Source organism: Rhinichthys klamathensis, unplaced genomic scaffold (genome assembly GCF_029890125.1).
Source record: "Rhinichthys klamathensis goyatoka isolate OS25496 unplaced genomic scaffold, OSU_Roscu_1.1 h1tg000182l_1, whole genome shotgun sequence".
NCBI lineage: Eukaryota > Metazoa > Chordata > Actinopteri > Cypriniformes > Leuciscidae > Rhinichthys > Rhinichthys klamathensis.
In genome coordinates, this window is record NW_026606710.1 from 500,937 (window position 1) to 513,368 (window position 12,432).

The 12,432-nt window shown below is 39.6% G+C and overlaps 2 long non-coding RNA genes across 3 annotated transcripts in view; both read left to right on the forward strand.

Annotated features, from left to right (window-relative positions):
* The window catches only part of LOC130094891 (uncharacterized), a 26,764-nt gene extending 14,767 nt beyond the window's left edge, over positions 1-11,997 (forward strand). The window contains exon 4 of one of the 2 annotated variants that reach the window (XR_008808015.1): positions 11,825-11,997. This is a non-coding gene — a long non-coding RNA (uncharacterized LOC130094891). Of the gene's footprint in view, positions 1-11,098; positions 11,149-11,824 lie in introns of those variants that run through there. The other variant, XR_008808016.1, reaches the window with a different exon arrangement.
* Positions 2,473-3,319, forward strand: LOC130094892 (uncharacterized). Its single transcript, XR_008808017.1, has 2 exons — positions 2,473-2,753; positions 2,880-3,319. It is a non-coding gene; the product is annotated as an uncharacterized LOC130094892 (long non-coding RNA).
* Positions 11,998-12,432: the final 435 nt, after the last annotated feature.

A 12,432-nucleotide genomic window follows, 5' to 3' on the forward strand; every position in this document is an offset into this window, starting at 1 on the left:
TTGACGCGCCGCGTCAAAAACTATCCGACCAATGAGATTGGCGCTTTTGCTCACGTGTCTGGAGCTTCTGAAGTTACAGTAAAACACAACTTGGGGGCGCTCAAACACAAAACGGTCTTGCCGAGCACACATACGTAATGGCGAAGAAGATATACAGCGTCTACACTCTGCCGGGAAGAAATAAGACGAGGAAGATGCAAGGCTAGATGAGTAGAGCTGCTGGTCTTGTTGGTGTCTTTATAAAGAGACACCAACGACAATAAAGAACCATATAACAAACGCGACAAACTTGCTCTCTTCTTCTGAGTGACAAGCGAGTGTCAGAAGCGTAGTTGCGCAGCGCCACTTTGTGGACCGGGGTATTTCTGTTTTACATTAAGCGCCATCTAATGTCAGGGAATGAATTTGCGTGTTCACTCGGCTCATCGTCAGCGAAAATCGCTTGGGTGTGAACACAAAAAAAAACGCTGACGAATAACGCGAGCCGATATTCGTCCCGGTGTGTACAGGCCTTTACATACCAGCCTCCTACAGTTCTGCCGTAGTAGTCCAGCGTGGCGGCTATACACATTTCCATGTTGTAACATTTAAAAAAGACAACATCTAACATTATATTGCAAATGCAACCCCTCCATCAACGCAAAGTCATTGCCATATTACCAAATAACATGCATGGACACACACGTCGGATCTGAACAGTTGCGATACACAGTGTGGACATCATTTTAGATCAGATTCCAATTTGATACAAATAATCGGATTTGGACTGACAGTGTGAATGTAGCCATAGTTAATACGTCGACATTTTAGCCATAGTCAACGCTTCATTTACACCTGTCTGATGATGTACTACCTCTCTCAACCACAAACGCCTTCTTTCATCAGTTTTTTGCACTCTTCTCTTTAACTTTTGACAGTCTATAGCACTCGACATGTTTTTTCCCGATGTGACCGATTGGTACAGACAAAAACTCGACCATTTTTCAGCAGCAATAATCAGCCAAATTTGCGAGTCCATTCAGTTTAGTGGCATTATTTACGTTCTGTGCCTCCAAAATGGCCGACTTCCGGATTGATGACGCGTCGTGAAACCCCTCTATAGTGTACTGAGTGGCGTGATGCCATTTTACAATGCATTGAATGGTGTGATGCCAAAACACTTTTCCAGTGTTTAGTGGCAGGATGCCGGGCATTCTCTGGTGCACACAGTAATGTGAGGCCAAATACTTGATTTTAAATGTGTATTTCTCTGTTTTTGTTATGTAATGTGTTTCTTTTAAATGTCTGGTGCTGCAGTGGTTGTATTTGTGAGCCCAAAACAAATTTGGTATAAAGTAAACCATACCATACCATCTATCATGATAAAAGTGTATCTATCCATCATAACAGTGCATCTATCATGATAAAAGTGCATCTATCCATCATAAAAGTGCATCTATCCATCATAAAAGTGCATCTATCATCATAAAAGTGCATCTATCCATCATAAAAGTGCATCTATTCATCATAAAAGTGCATTTATCCATCATAAAAGTGCATCTATCCATCATAAAAGTGCATCTATCCATGAAAAAAGTGCATCTATCCATCATAAAAGTGCATCTATCCATGATAAAAGTGCATCTATCCATCATAAAAGTGCATCTATCCATCATAAAAGTGCATCTGTCCATCATAAAAGTGCATCTATCATCATAAAAGTGCATCTATCATCATAAAAGTGCATCTATCCATCATAAAAGTGCATCTATCATCATAAAAGTGCATCTATCCATCATAAAAGTGCATCTATCATCATAAAAGTGCATCTATCATCATAAAAGTGCATCTATCCATGATAAAAGTGCATCTATCCATGATAAAAGTGCGTGCATCTATCCATGATAAAAGTGCATCTATCCATCATAAAAGTAACCTGGCCCTAGCCAGATGAATTTCGCTCCGCCTAGCTTCACTCACATCCATCTGGAACCGATCCATTGAAATGGCGTTTCAGAAGGCTGGGCCTTATAAAAAATCCTTGCATATGATTGGATAAGCCACTTGTCTGTCATCTTTATCGACGTGCTATTTCAACCACTCACACCGAAGCCAACCCGTGACGCTGAAGAATCCGGTCGGGAGAAGGCACTGATCTATATAACATCGTTTCCACCAACAAAAGCCTTAAGAGCCGTTCTCTGATGTTCTTTTAATGAAACAATATTAGGTAGATTGGACAACACGGATGAAATAGCAGCATCAATGTTAACGCTTGTTTCCTCGATGCGAGCCGCCATTGTTGTCTGAATCAAAACAGTCTCACGGTCGCTTCTCCATGCGTCCTGATTGGCTAAACCATAAAGTTGGTTGGGGAAATCACTCTCAATGGAAGAGGTTCCAGATGGATGTGAGTGAAGCTAGGCGGAGCGAAATTCATCTGGCTAGGGCCAGGTTATCATAAAAGTGCATCTATCCATCATAACAGTGCATCTATCCATCATAACAGTGCATCTATCATGATAAAAGTGCATCTATACATCATAAAAGTGCATCTATCCATGATAAAAGTGCATCTATCCATCATAACAGTGCATCTATCATGATAAAAGTGCATCTATCATCATAAAAGTGCATCTATCCATCATAACAGTGCATCTATCATGATAAAAGTGCATCTATCATCATAAAAGTGCATCTATCCATCATAACAGTGCATCTATCATGATAAAAGTGCATCTATCATCATAAAAGTGCATCTATCCATCATAAAAGTGCATCTATCCATCATAAAAGTGCATCTATCCATCATAAAAGTGCATCTATCCATGATAAAAGTGCATCTATCCATCATAAAAGTGCATCTATCCATCATAACAGTGCATCTATCATGATAAAAGTGCATCTATCATCATAAAAGTGCATCTATCCATCATAAAAGTGCATCTATCCATCATAAAAGTGCATCTATCCATGATAAAAGTGCATCTATCCATCATAAAAGTGCATCTATCCATCATAAAAGTGCATCTATCCATCATAAAAGTGCATCTATCCATGATAAAAGTGCATCTATCCATGATAAAAGTGCATCTATCCATGATAAAAGTGCATCTATCCATCATAAAAGTGCATCTATCCATCATAAAAGTGCATCTATCCATGATAAAAGTGCATCTATCCATCATAAAAGTGCATCTATCCATCATAACAGTGCATCTATCATGATAAAAGTGCATCTATCATCATAAAAGTGCATCTATCCATCATAAAAGTGCATCTATCCATCATAAAAGTGCATCTATCATGATAAAAGTGCATCTATCATCATAAAAGTGCATCTGTCCATCATAAAAGTGCATCTATCCATCATAAAAGTGCATCTATCCATCATAACAGTGCATCTATCATGATAAAAGTGCATCTATCATCATAAAAGTGCATCTATCCATCATAAAAGTGCATCTATCCATCATAAAAGTGCATCTATCCATCATAAAAGTGCATCTATCCATGATAAAAGTGCATCTATCCATCATAAAAGTGCATCTATCCATGATAAAAGTGCATCTATCCATGATAAAAGTGCATCTGTCCATGAAAAAAAAGTGCATCATTAAACTGCTCCACAGGCTCCAGGAGTTAATAAAGGCCTTCGGAAGCGAAGCCATGCGTTTGTATAAGAAAAATATCCACATTTAAAACTTTATAAAGTAAAATAACTAGCTTTCGGCCAAATGAACTTATGGATTCCACTTAAGTTCAAGCGCAACTTATGCAAGTAATGCAAAGTACTGCTGATATTTACAATAAAAGACAGCCTAGAAACTGCATAGCAACTACCTGGAACACCTTATCCACTGTTTAGCAACACCCTGGATACCACCTACCACACCCTAACAACTGCATAGCAACCACCCAGAGCACATTTACATTTATTCATTTAGCAAAGCGTTATCCAAAGCGACTTATAAATGGGTGTATAACAATGCCCTGGAAACCACACAGAACACCTTATCAACTGCATAGCAACCACCTAGAACGCCCTAGAAACTGTATAGCAATGCCCTATAAACAACATAGAACACACAAGCAATGTCCTAGTAGCCACCCAGAGCACATTTACATGTATTCATTAAGCAGATGCTTTTATCTAAAGCAACTTACTGTACAACAGTGCAACAATCTAGATCACTCTTGCAAATGCATAGCAACGCCCTATAAACACGCAGAACACCCTAGCAACCACATAGAAAGTGTGAAAGTGTTATCACACGTTTTCAAGTGTTAGGGAGTTGCTAACTACAAGTAGCGATGCTACTAACTTTATTGTATTTTTAGTAGCTTACACAGTAGCTCAGTTACTTTTAAAACAGTGTAGCTTGACAGTAGCTTGCCCCTATTCCAGCGAGTAGCGGCGTAGCGTGACCAAAACCTACATTCTGTCTTGTGCCATTGCTTTGGCGAAGCATCTGTCAATCGAACGGAAAACAAAACCCCGATATAGCTTAGTGTGCATATTACACGGTAAAGCTGAGATCTGATTAAACAGCTTGCGGCGGGTTTAGCTTTCAGAGCGAAGCGTCTCAGAGTTCACAGTAAATGCCGCGAGCTTCATCACTGCGTGTGCTGGAGTCTATCCTGCGTTTTTGACCACTGTGTATCCAATTTAAGTTGCATATATTTTGTTCTTGCGTTTGTTACATTTGTAGCAGTTTTACACTTTGACAGTCAGTTTGAGATAAATACTATATTTGAATACTGTGTGTATCTTTGGATGGTTTACAAAATAATACAATATTCTTTGAAATCAAAATTGTACTGCATTACTTTGTTTTAAACCCCAAATTAGCTAGCTACTTTTTCTGAAGGGTAGACTAGCTTGACTGTATCCTAAAGTTCCCCTGTAGTGTAAATCAAGCTTTTAATGTTGTTTATGTGTCTATGTGGTGTTTTTAATACGCTTTAAGACACACCATGTGTAAGTTCATAAGTCGACAGCATTGCTGAGTATTTTCTGCTTAAAACTGCAGTGAACCAAAGACAGTCTCAAAAACACGGTTTGAAATCGCTGGTGTTTCTGACGTCACAAACGACCTTGTAACCAATCAGATCAACGTGTGATCGTCAACCAGTGGATCTCTGAGCTGAGCGAGTGAGTGGAGGCGGGGCTCATTTGCATATTCATAGAACCGCGTGTACTAAATGAGGCAAGGGTGTCGAGTTACATTCAAGATATTTCAAGGCATGAAGAATATTTTTTCAAAGAAAAACATTTAAATATGTAATTTTAGAGATCAAAGATGAGTTTTAAGGGATACAATAATTGGACTTTAACTACAAGTAGCTTGTCAAACTACAGTTTCAGAGTAGCTTCCCGCACGGTGATGATTTCTTCAGAAAGTGTTTTGTCGTCACGTGCTGCAGTTTTGATGCCTGAGGTCTTGTAAACATCAGGTCGAGGTGTAGTTCAGTATCAGTGACACATGGTGTGAAGGTGCAGTGAAGCGCTCGTGTCTATCTGTGTTACAGCGTATAAATCAGCAGCAACTCCTCCTCTCTGAAAGCAGCATCAAAGCATCGCAACCACAGACCGGCATAAAGCCGTCCTTCACTCGCTCGCCTGCAGATGTTCTGGAAGATATCCATTACCTCACTGTTATTCTACCTCTTCAACACAATGAATTACTGATCATTAAGACTGCATAATTTAAAAATAGCACCGCAATTAGGCTAAATATGAACGGTATGTTAGATCACTTTGGCTGGAAAAGAGGTTAATGATTACTGTGTTTGTTTGTTTTTTGTAGGAAAGGAACATTTGAGTTCTCATACACTGCAAAAAATGCTTTTCGTACTTTTGTCTTGTTTCCAGTCCAAATATCAAAAAATTCTTAAATCAACATGCATTTAGGCTACTAACTAGATTAATAGAATGCCATAAGATATTATGTCTTGTTTTCTGGGGAAATAAATCAAAATTAAGTGAGTTTAAAAAAGGCAAAATTATCTGCCAATACGCTGATTTCACGCAGCCGCCATTTTGAAATCGAAAGGTGGGAAGAACCCCGGAAGTACAGATAAACAACAATGCCTTGGACTACCAACCTGAAGCCGCTGCCGTGATTTACACTATTGGATGTTAATATCCAATATAGGATATAGTTCGTTCCTGCTGCTTTTTTTACTTTCTGAATTATATATATAAAAAAAAATCATAAATGAATTTCACTGTATATAGTCTAAAGTATGAAAGAAATGTATGTACATTTTTAGAATAACTCATTTCAACATTAAATACAACAATACGCCATCGCATTCGCGACTCTCCTATGATTAAAGGCGACACTTCCGGTTTCCGGAGCATCGCTTTCGATTTCAAAATGGCGGCTGCGTGAAATCAGCGTATAGGGAAAGAAAAATATTCTGAATTCATTCAACATTTTTCTTACCCCATAGGTAGATCATTTAGCTTTTTTTAAGCAACAACTTTGATTTATTTCCTAGAAAACGAGACATAATATCTTAAGGCATTTTCCTACTTTAGTAAATGCATCTTGATTTAAGATTTTGTTTATATTCGGACTGGAAACGAGACAAAAATACTAAGTAAGAAAGGCATTTTTTGCATTGCATTACTAAAGGTTTAGTTTTTATAGCCGTGTTTCAATGCCATATATCGGATGACATGATCACTCCCTTGAACCTTATGTGATGATAATCAAAGACGATAACGTGATAATAATCAAAAAGCAGCAAAAACAAACAAACATCTACCGTTGATAGCTATAAATGAGCAAAGCAGAGCTCTGTCTCTGTGTCTGGCCTCGACATTCAGTGTTGTTCGAATATAAAAATGTAATTGAAGTGCCAAGGTCAGAGGAAGTGAGGAATAAAGCCGTTTCCACGTTGGCCGTGTTCCAGCGGTGTTACCGTAGCGCTGCTGTGTGAAGATCCAGCGCTATTTACAGTGCGATCAGATGTGGCTCGCTGCCAGAACCTGTGCTTTCAGTGGAGGAATGGACTGGTAATCCTCTTAGACTTATGTTTGGGTAAATATTTGGACACGCAATTTTACAACCGTTAGTTTAACCCTCTGGTGCTGGCAGTTAAAAATCACTTCTTTTTTTATTTCATATTTTTAGGGGATTTTGTGCTACTAAATTATATTTATGGAATAGTTATGATCCATTTATTTCCTGTTACTCACTTTTTTGAGTATGGAGCTGAAAATGAAATTCCCAACTTAAACTGTGGTAGCCTAAATCTTAAATGCTTTGGATCACAGACTGGAGTTTGAGCTGTTTTTAAACTGTGAACACTTCTTGTGAAGAGACAAAAAAAGTATGAAAAAGTGAAGAAAAAAAAAGTTATAGTTTAAGTTTATTGTTATGAAAAAATGCGTGATATTAAAAAAAACATGTTTTATGTTTTTAAAATCGTAACGAGTTGTCTTCCAAATTTGAGGTTGATCTTAAAAAATGATATTCGTCTCCCATTCATTTCCAATGCGCTCATTTTTGATCGTGAACAGAACAAGTGTGACTGTTTTTTTCAGGACCATTTCACCTTTTCGAATCATGTCGATGATTTTTGTGTGTGTGTGTGTTCACATAGCAAGTGCCAAAACTTTTACCAATTAAAAATTATAATAACAAAAACAAATTGTTCAATCAAAAATGACCAAACAGCACCAGAGGGAAATATTAGACACAACACATGGAAAATTCTGCTAGATTTTTACATCCTGCTGTTTTTTACAGGTGGTGCTTAACTGCGCAAAACTTGCTGCTATAATGCTACTGATGTGGAAAAAGTGTTCTTGCTATGCGGTTGCTAGGGTGTGTTCTGAGTGTTTTTTATTGTGTTGCTATCTGGTTTATAGGGTGTTCTTTGTGGTTGCTATGCGGCTATTAGGGTGACAGTTCTGTGTGGTTGCCAGGGCATTGCTATGTGGTTGCCAGGGATTTGCAATGCAGTTGCTATGCTGTTCCGTCCGTGTGGTTGCCAGGGTTTTGCTCTACGGTTGCTAGTGTTTTGTGGGGTTGCCAGGAGATTGCTATGCAGTTTCTACGGTGTTCTGTGTGGTTCCCCGGGTTTTGCTATATGGTTGCAAGGGCATTGCTATGTGGTTGCGACTGTATTGTGTATGGTTGATAGGGCATTGCTATCTGGTTACTAGGATCCTCTGGGTGGTTGCGAGGTAGTTGCTATATGGTTGCTAGGGTGTTGCTATCCAGTTTATAGGGTGTTCTGTGTGGTTGCCAGGGTTGTCCTATATGGTTGCAAGGGCATTGCTATGTGGTTGCTAGGGTCTTCTGGGTGGTTATGTGGTTACAAGGGTATTGTGTATGGTTGCTAGGGCATTGCTATCTCGTTACTTGGGTCTTCTGGGTGGTTGAGAGGTAGTTGCTATATGGTTGCTAGGGTGTTGCTATCCAGTTTCTAGGGTTGTGCTATATGGTTGCAAGGGCATTGCTTTGTGGTTGCTAGGGTCTTCTGGGTGGTTATGTGGTTACAAGGGTATTGTGTATGGTTGCTAGGGCATTGCTATCTGGTTACTAGGATCTTCTGGGTGGTTGCGAGGTAGTTGCTATATGGTTGCTAGGGTGTTGCTATCCAGTTTATAGGGTGTTCTGTGTGGTTGCCAGGGTTGTGCTATATGGTTGCAAGGGCATTGCTATGTGGTTGCTAGGGTCTTCTGGGTGGTTATGTAGTTACAAGGGTATTGTGTATGGTTGATAGGGCATTGCTATCTGGTTACCAGGGTCTTCTGGGTGGTTACGAGGTAGTTGCTATATGGTTGCTAGGGTGTTGCTATCCAGTTTCTAGGGTTGTGCTATATGGTTGCAAGGGCATTGCTTTGTGGTTGCTAGGGTCTTCTGGGTGGTTATGTGGCTACAAGGGTATTGTGTATGGTTGCTAGGGCATTGCTATCTGGTTACTAGGATCTTCTGGGTGGTTGCGAGGTAGTTGCTTTATGGTTGCTAGGGGGTTGCTATCCAGTTTCTAGGGTGTTCTGTGTAGTTACCAGGGTGTTGCTATACAGTTGCTAGGGCATTCCTATTTGATTGCTTGCGTCTTCTGGGTGGTTGTTAGGTGGTTGCGAGGGTGTTGCTATACAGTTGCTAGGGCATTGATATGTGGTTGCTAGGGTCTTCTGGGTGGTTGTCAGGTTGGTTGCTAGGAATTTTCTTCCTGTCTGGCATGTGAGGCACATTTTACACTGCAGAACGACACAAACGCTCAACTTTAACACTTACTGACACTATGAGCGCCAGTACTAGTGATGATTGACTTAACAAACTATTATTCATGCGTTTTAGAACGTTTTTCTGTGTTTTTTAATGTCGACTAAGGGGTTAGTCTGATCATTTCTGTTTAGGTGTGTCTTTACCTGGTTGTTGATCAGTTATAGTTGGTTACTGGAATTCAGGGAATCAGTTTTTTGATAGCATATCTACGGCAACGAGGGTTTGTAGCATAAGCAGTGATAGAGCTTGATAAACAGGGCAGCGCTGTTGTTTTTATGATTGTTCCAGGGAGGTTATGTGTCGTCGCCCCCTTCATTATTTAATCCAAACACACGAACAGCATGAGTGTCTGTCCTCTGACACACACACACACACACACACGTGAACTCCACACACTCAACACACAGCTTTAGACTGTGTTCTTCTGTACATGTGCTTCATCAGGAACCCTGACCCAGGTCAGATCAGCTTCCCGTCTCATCATGTCTATCACTACAGCTTGTTCTGCCTAATACAGATTTTATTTGTTGCGTTATTCACCTTTTAAAAGTGGTAAAGCACTTTTTATTCATAAACAAATTTCATAATATCATATGATGTCATATTTTGTATTATATGTCATCCGAAGAACTTTAAGCTTCTAGTATTAAATCAGTGCATGAGCATAACATTTGAACTTCTCATCACTGTTTAAGAGTCGCAACATATCAATCTAATGCACTGCAAAAACAAAAAAAGATTTTCTTTCTTTATATTATTTTTGTCTTGTTTTCCAGTACAAATATGTAAATATTCTTAAATTAAGATACATTTATTCAAAGGAAAAAAAAGTGTGTGTGTGTGAGAGAGAGTGCGTGTGTGTGAGAGAGAGTGCGTGTGTGTGAGAGAGAGTGCGTGTGTGTGAGTGAGTGAGTGTGTGTGTGTGCGTGCGTGTGAGTGAGTGAGTGAGTGTGTGTGTGTGCGTGTGTGTGTGTGAGTGTGAGTGAGTGTGTGAGTGAGTGTGTGAGAGAGTGAGTGTGTGTATGTGTGTGTGTGTGTGTGTGTGTGAGAGTGAGTGTCTGTGTGTGTCTGTGTGTGTGTGTGTGTGAGAGTGAGTGAGTGAGTGAGTGTGTGTGTCTGTGTGTGTTTGTGTTTGTGTGTGTGTGTGAGAGTGAGTGAGTGAGTGAGTGTGTGTGTCTGTGTGTGAGAGTGAGTGAGTGAGTGTGTGTGTCTGAGAGTGAGTGAGTGTCTGTGTGTGTCTGTGTCTGTGTGAGAGTGAGTGTGTGTGTGTGTGTGTGTGTGTGTGTGTGTGCGTGCGTGTGTTTGTGTGTGTGTGAGAGAGTGTGTGTGTGTTCGCACCTGTCTGTCCTGTTCTCTCATGATGGGCGATTCCTCCGTGTCTCTGTAACGTTACTCTCATCATGTTACGAACACTTGCCGTCTAACGTGTGTCCACAAACAAAACCTGATGCAGAGAGAGATGTAGTTCTCCACACACAGCTGCTGTGAGTGTGTGTGTGTGACAGCTGTTCAAACTCCAGAAGACGAGACGTCTTCACCTTCGCATCGCTTCACAACAACTGCACACAATCATGCCGACGGAGAAAATGATTTTGTGAAGACGGTTATGTGTGTTATGTGCCTTTCTACTTCAAAACTTCTCCATATTTATAATTATTTGTGAAGTTTATTAGCAACTTCTGAGTGGAAATTGTTTCCACACCATTTTTTCCTCCGGCATAAAGTCTTAATCTAGCCAAGAACACCAAGAAGTCACAAAACATTTATTGCTGTTTTATGTGTAATATAGATTAAACATAAGTGAAGGGACTTGCAAAAAAAAAAGTTCTTCCTCAGTATTTGTGTCTTGTTTTCCAGTTCATAAGCATTCTTAAATCAAGATACATTTGCTGGAAGAGCAAGATATTAAGTTTTGTTTTCTGATCAAAATAAAGTGAGTTTGTGCTTAAAACATTAAGAACGAATATCTGCCAGTGGAGTCTGAAATATCCACTTAATTCATAGAGAAAATTAGGATTTTTTTCTGAGCCCATTGTCAGATATTTAAACCAGATATTGTTTTCCATTTGAATTAAGATACCCAGATTTTCTTGGCAGATAATTTGGCTTGTTTTAAGCATCAACTCACTTAATTTTAGATTTTTTTTACCCCAGAAAACAAGATATCATTTCTTATGTAATTTTGCTTCTCTAGTAAATGCTTCTTGTTTAAAGAAGTTTTAGATATTTGCACTGGAAACAAGAGAAAAATACTAAGTAAGAAAAGCATTTTTTTTGTTATTTTGCTTCTCATGTAAAAAAATAGCTAGTTAATTTCACAAATAATTACAAAGAATCGAAAAGTAACACTAAATTGAATGTGAAGTTTTGAAGTTTTTTTTTTTTTTTAGCTGCGAATATTTCGATATTTGTACTGGGAAAAAAAGGCACAAATAGTGAGAAAGAAGAAGATTTTTGCAGTGAAATGACTGAATATTGTCCTTCAAGGCACTGAAAGGGTCAATAAGCGGGTCAATTATCCACCTCAGCAAGAGTCGCAACATATTCCCTCTTCTTTTCTCTTTCTTTTCCACCTTCTGTGTGTTTTTCAGGTGCTGGATTGGTGTCACCATGTCCCGGAGCTGAATATCGTGTTGACGGACATCTCTAGAAACCCTCAATCATTTTTTACACATCACTTTAACAACTGAAGGCATGGCCTTTCACAGAAAGACCCGGCAGAGAATAGAAAGAAAGAGAAGGAGGTTTTCAAAAGAGAAACGGGATCCCTGCGCTTCACAAAAGAGGTATCATCATTCCTGGAGAAAGAGATGAGCTTCAGCGTCGCAGCCCGAGGACAAACGCGCAGACACACACCACAAGAAAGTGTGTATGGGCCGGATCGGGACACATGTCCCAGATGGGACGCCCCGCTTTGGTGTCTCATCAGATTACAGAATCGGCATTGTACTGTACGTGGGCGAGAAGATGAAAGATTGAGGAGAAACGCCGATCAGTTTAGAGGGTTTGAAGGTTCGAGGTGCTTCATGCTATTGACGGATGGTTTCGCTGTGAAGAGGAAGATAAAGCTGATCAAATAGCTCCTGCTCCTCACACACTTTTATACAGCGAGTGATCAGTTTGTGTGGCCGGTTTGATGTGGTGGAGATTGTTTTAGGCTATATAATATGTGCATATAAAGGCTCATCATGCAGGGATG